We start from the raw sequence: 6,223 nt of genomic DNA on the forward strand, positions 1-6,223 counted from the left end.
AGCTAGGGACTGCCCCAGCCCCCTTTTTCCCACCCCCATTCTCTCGGTATCTCTGCCCCTCCGAGAGAAACCCTCGGACAAGAGGAGTGCAAGCCAAGCGCCCTCCTCCCCTGAGCACGGCAACTTCTTTTGTCTCTGTTAAGTACGCGGTCGTTACTATCTCCTAGCGACATATGGGAGAAAATTCCCTACGAGAAAGAAAGAAAAGGAAGAATCCTAAACCCCAACATAAGTGCACACAAACCCCACACGCCCAGTCCAGCACAATGCAGCTTTGGTGAGAAGGGACAAATAAAGTTCAGGACAGTTATTACTAGAATTTCATAAAGTTAAGAGATTACAGTGAAGATAAGATAAAATTTATGTTCTACTTGGCTGTATCAAATTCTCAGTTTGCTGTAACAGGCTGGCTCTATTTCACATCAGCTGTAATACTTTGGGTTTTGTGCACACACAAAATGAACACACAAAAACTCCCATGACGTGGCAGAGAACAGTTAAATAACATCAGCAGCAAGATCATAGATGGCTATTAGTCAGCTTTATCCTAAATCCCTCTACAGATTTACAGCTATAAATCCAAAAAGATAAAATAAAAGCAAGGACAGTGGAGCCACTGAATTCACATATTGTGGTTCTTAGCTGAATTTACAGCATTACAAGGCTGAATCATCACAGCAGGTCAATCTCAGTAACGTAAGAAGAATCAAATACTGGCTTTGGTAACTTGCTTGGGAAAACAACTGCAGCTGAGACACAAAATCACTTGTTTATTTTTCAAGTCAAATTTTATACATATATATACACATATACACACACACACTTACCAAAAATCCCAACACAGTCCAGTAAAAAATGCTCAGTTCCAAATTCTTCTGAGACCACCTCTGCAGCAAGCAATATTCCAGAAATTAACTGCTAGAAACTTGCTTTTGGGAGTTTACAAAGAAATCTGAATTCATCTGGGCATTCAGTTTCTGGAGCACACACCATGTGTCATCACTTACGGGTAAACTGAATACAAATTGCCTCCTCTGCATTTCTGCTCTCACATGGGAGTTCCTGAACTGTTTCTTTTATGTCTTAAAAATAAGCTCCCTCACTGATAGTGTTCAACAACTGCTTGATTTTATAAACTTCTGGAAATGAAACATCTCTCAGCTGCACAGCCAATTCACTGCTTTTTACTCAGTAAGTACTGCCACTGTAAAACTCCAGATTCCCAAGGGAACAGGGCTGGTATGAATCCTAAAGGTTATTGGGTATAATATGTTCTTTTTATTAAGCTGTGCTAAATCTTTGGGGCTGATGTACTTGAATTGGGAAGGTTTTGCACTCTGGTGCTGTTCCATCCAGTATCTGTTGTTTTAGTGGCATATTTAATGCTTTCAAAACCTGGCTGAATTTGGCTGGTCAGAGTCCCGGCTGTCCTGGACAGATGCCTTTCAAATCGCACAGTGTGAGCTCAGCCAGGAGCCCTCCCTGCAGGCTCAGCACATTGCAGTGTTTAAGTGAAAATCTACCCATTCACGACATGGATTCGTGCTGTAACTGATGTGCACGTTGCTGCAATGGAAGTTACACCTGGGTTAGCAACCAGATCTCAATAAATAGTGTGGATTGCACTTAGGCTGGCAATGAGATCCCAATAAATACATGGAGGGAAGCATTGCACGAACAGAAATAATCTATCATCCATCTGTATTAGCTTTGCCCTGCAATCAAACACGCACTTTAGATGGCACAGATAAAAGAAAAAATTACCCTTTTTCTCTCTGCACATTAACTGCCAAGCTCTCTGTCCCACTCACAAGTTAACAGAGCCTTTCTATTGAGAAAATACAGAATTTCTACTTGAAATTATGCTCTTTGGAGGTTTAATTTGTTCCTAGGAATGACAAATCTAAACAACATGAAAGCTGCACAGTCCAACAAGCATTCACGGCCTCCACAGCAGTGGAAAACTGCGTCCAGACTTAAGCTCCCTTCCTGTTTCAAGGACCCCTGCAAGCTGAAGGCCACCCACGATAACAGAATACACAAATGCTACTGCCTGCCCCCAAAAACTTTGTTTTCCTAAAAAAAGACAGCCTACTAATTCACTCTGGAACATTGCAACATGTCAAGCATTGGGAAGAAAAACGCAAGGCCGTGCATAAACCGGGATAAAATAAGACAGAGCTCAGCATTCAGCTGGGGTTGTAGCTCTGTGATTGCCAGGAATTAAAAGGCCAACAAAAGGCTCAGACGTTGCTTTAGAAGAACCTTAATCCTGCTCAACTATAAAGGCATGGAAGGGAAATGCCCATAAACAAACAACTTAATAACCAGGACTGTCCTCTGATCCGTAACATTTTTCCAAAGGTATCTCTGTTCTTGAATAGAAAGGAGCACACATCTAAAACACCTCTGGTAGCTGTCTACAGCTGCACTAAGACAGCAACAAGAAATACAGGTAAGATTCAGCAGCTGCTTCAAGAGTTTTCCATTGTTCTGGACAGGATCAGCTTTAGACCCAAGGAAAAAAGCACTGCCACGGGGAGAGGACTCAAAGTTACAAGCAGAATGCCGCAGTGGAATTTCAGGATGACAATTTCCTTGGTAACTCTAAAATGTTTGCTACAGCCAAATTATTCCCTTATTTATTTTGTTACCCATCCAGAGGTACGTGGTCAGCACCATCCAGGAACTGCTCATTTCCTGCATGGATGGATGGTTGTTACAGATGTGGCAGAGTCTGAGGGTCAGAACTACAGCCCTGCCCTGTGCAAACCCTGTCAATCCCCTGCAAAGGAGCTGCTGTTCTGCACCCAAGGAGCTCCACAGCTACACCAAAGGGACAAATTAATGCCCAGACAAAAAGAACCAGCCAGTGGAAAGAGCTACTTCTGTGTTGTGCTTCAGGGCTGGGAAAATACTTAAAGTAACTTGACTAACAACAGTGTGACAGCTTGGAAAACTTAATGACAGGATTTCAGGAATTCTCAAGCAACATCTTGAATTAAAGATGTGGACTTACTGGCATGGCTGACATTACAGGCACTACTGATAGCAGCATTATCCTTGGACAAGGTGCCTGTACTGGCTAATGGAGCCACAGAAACAACTGCTCGAGCCACGCAGCTGAGCTGGGTTTGGCAAACTGGAAGCTCCATGGCAGGCACCCAACAGCGACTGCTGGCAGCCAAAAACCACCTGCCCTAAATCCTAAATGCACGTTGTGCTTGGAGCATCTGCCAGGGCAAAGGGAGAAGGAGTTTCATCAAGGGTGGAGACACAAGATCAAACAATCTATCCCGGACTTGCAAACACATCCACCCACATGGCAATCAGCACCTTGGGAAGGGGGGGGTGTTTCATCTTCTTTCTTCAGTTGCTTTAAGGAAAGCCAGAAGAAATCCAATAAATGGCAGGGAGTTGTTTGCCATGGACAAAGTGGTGCCAGCACTCCACCTTGCTCTGCTGGACTGCTTTTAGTGATTTGTTTATTTATTTTTCCAGTATGAAGCTGTGCATGCCATGACTCTCTTCACTGAATTTAAGCAGGAGAGCGAGATTCATTTCATCACCTGTTCATTAACACGTTCTACACAATGCCATGAGTTCTGTATTAATTTAATTCTGAAGGAAATACCACTGATGACCATGTTTTCCTCCCATACACAGCTGAAAACAGGATTCATAATGCAGGCCTGGATTCTTATACTTTCCATCTTCATTTCAAAAAGTGTTTGAACTCAGGTTCTCACTCTATATGCAGTATCACTGCCATAACCTTGCTAGCTGGACTGTCAGGGATCACTGCCTCCACACAGGATTTATTACACATGCTATTTGGATTTCATCAAAGGGCAGGCTGTGGCTGCAGAGGGGAACTGTGGTTTATGTTTGAACATAAAACCTGCCTTTATTTTCCTAGAGTACAAACAACAAGGGACTAGAGCAAGCAAAGGAACATCTCAGAATCAATGAGCTTCCAGCTCTGTATAATAAAGCTCTCGAGGACTGGGTCTGGCTCCTTTTCGTGACTGCTCAGGAATTCAGCAGCTGGAATGCAGTAGCACCAAGGAGACACTTGAATCAAGGGATCAAAAGGAACTGAGCTCCCAGAAGCAGCAGATTTTACTCCCACACGAGGAAAAACCACAGCAACAAGTACTTCTGCTCCTGAGAGGCCTTTAACCGCTGGAACATCAGGGCTGATGACCCTTGAGGCTACTGCAGATGGAGCTGGGTGCCAAAAAGGGAGGGAGATGCAAGCGAGCAGCTTTGCCAGGGCCGGCTTCCCTGCAGTGCTGTTTGCTCATCAGCCCCAAGAGCTGCCCTTGCACTTCCTCGTTTAGAGAGCTCTGTTCACCACAACGAGCTGCTTTTCCATCAGCTCCCTGAACCATCCAGCTGCTCTTTGCCCCTCATCCATTTAGAGACCACCCTCCTTGCTACTGCAGAACATTCTTACTGCCTTCAGAACCTGCTGTGATCAGCTACAGATGCTCTACAGCAACACAGGTCCAACCTGGCATCCCCTGTGTGTCCTCCACAACAGCAAAGCCCCATTCCCTGGTAAGACACAACTTTCAACACAACACACTAATCCTGGCATAATGCTGTTCACAAAATCATTCACTCCTGCCACTTCCAGGAGCTTCAAGATCAAGGAAATTGCCAAGAGGCCAGAAAAAGGCAGTGTGGCTTTAAAATATTCATATTGATAGCTCACTTTTAAAATTATTATTTTTGTTATTAATCCATGCTGTAGCCCCTGCAAAATGAATCAGATCTCACTTTGATGAATGCTGTTTGAAATGGTTGAAGTATTTAATGAGTTAATCTCCTTGGTGCCCCATCAATAGTGTTGCACAATTGTTCATTGTTACAATTTACTTCTTTTTTTTATTATTTCAACAGACCTGCACTGATAAGAAATGCCTTGCTAAAATTAGTTTCACTATTGACCTACCACTTACAATCTGAATTCATAGCTAGGTCAAAAAATAGTATTTACTTGGTAACAGAGCTATAGAATAATCTGCTCAAACGCCACTTAGGCACAAAGTATTATTTTTATCAGCCTTTGTCCCAGGCACAGACCTGAATTATGATAAATGGGAGCAGCCATATGTTGGGACAGCTGGAAAAGTCAGCAAATGAGCCACTTGCAGAAGGGACAAGGGAAGGAAGCAGGTTGCCAGTCTGAGCATGACATTTGCAGACGTGGTGTCTCAACCAGTACAGAGCAGGAGAAAAGGAAGGGATGGGACACAAATCTGTCACAAGGAATGCACATCTAATTTACTGTATAAAATAACTGGATTGAGAATGTCAGATTTTTATGTAAGGATAGGAAAAAATATGTTTATGAGTAAAGGTACTAATTCAACTGTGCCCAAGGTGACGACAGCATGCACACCTTGAAAAAATGAGTAAAAAATGAGCACTGGAAAAATGAGTCAAAAATGAGCTAGAAACAGGAGTGTTCCGATGGGAGAGACACAAGAAATTGTGTTATGGAGGGAGGAAACATTTTTTTCATTTTGTTCTGTGCCTTCCAGAAGTCTGGAGACATTTCCCATCTCTAATCATCTAAGTATGCAACAGCAATAATCCTTACAAAGACAAATATTTAATTGCTCACCAGTCTGATCAGCAACTTTGATGTCAGTTTAAAACTCTTCAGGTGAGACCCTGGTCAGCTACAAAGGCAGAGTGCTCAGTCAGTCCGCACCGAGCACAGTCAGAACAGGGTGTCCAGGATTTCTGTGTCCTTTTGGCCAGGATCCTGTGCATCCAGGAGTGCCTGTGCTCCCGGGCACATCAGGGGATGCCCTTGAACAGCATCCACATCCTCATGTCCAGAGGCTGCTTCCGCTGGCCAGAGCAGGCTGGCACTGGCACCCCATTCCGAACGCTGGCTACACCTTCCCCATGGGATGCACACAGTCCCTGGCTGGAAGCGCAGCTTGTGCTCTCCAGCAATAATCCATCTTCAGCCCCTCTTCAACACAGCTCCACCTGTGCTTCTCCACCTCGGAGATGCCTCCAAAAGCCTCTGTGTGTGGGCTCAGGAACCTCGGCAGGCTCAGCAGGTCCCAACAATCCAGCCAGGAGCAGATCCCGGAGCGCGGCACGCAGCTGGATTCGGCAGCGCTGCTGCTCCGAGCGTGCGAGCCCAAAGGAAGGGAATCTGGCCACGCACCAGCATTTTAATGAAAGAAACGACATC

The 6,223-nt window shown here is 44.5% G+C and overlaps 1 protein-coding gene across 5 annotated transcripts in view; it reads right to left on the reverse strand.

Annotated features, from left to right (window-relative positions):
- RFFL (ring finger and FYVE-like domain containing E3 ubiquitin protein ligase) overlaps positions 1–6,223 on the reverse strand; it is a 30,049-nt gene that overhangs the window by 12,115 nt on the left and 11,711 nt on the right. The window contains exon 1 of one of the 5 annotated variants that reach the window (XM_008640359.2): positions 5,636–6,187. The exons of 3 other annotated variants lie outside the window; for them this stretch is intronic. The gene's annotated coding sequence lies outside the window, so the exon portion shown is untranslated. One more of the 5 variants, XM_017743020.1, reaches the window with a different exon arrangement.

The sequence above is a fragment of the Corvus brachyrhynchos genome, unplaced genomic scaffold (assembly GCF_000691975.1).
Source record: "Corvus brachyrhynchos isolate BGI_N302 unplaced genomic scaffold, ASM69197v1 scaffold99, whole genome shotgun sequence".
NCBI classification, from domain to species: Eukaryota; Metazoa; Chordata; class Aves; order Passeriformes; family Corvidae; genus Corvus; species Corvus brachyrhynchos.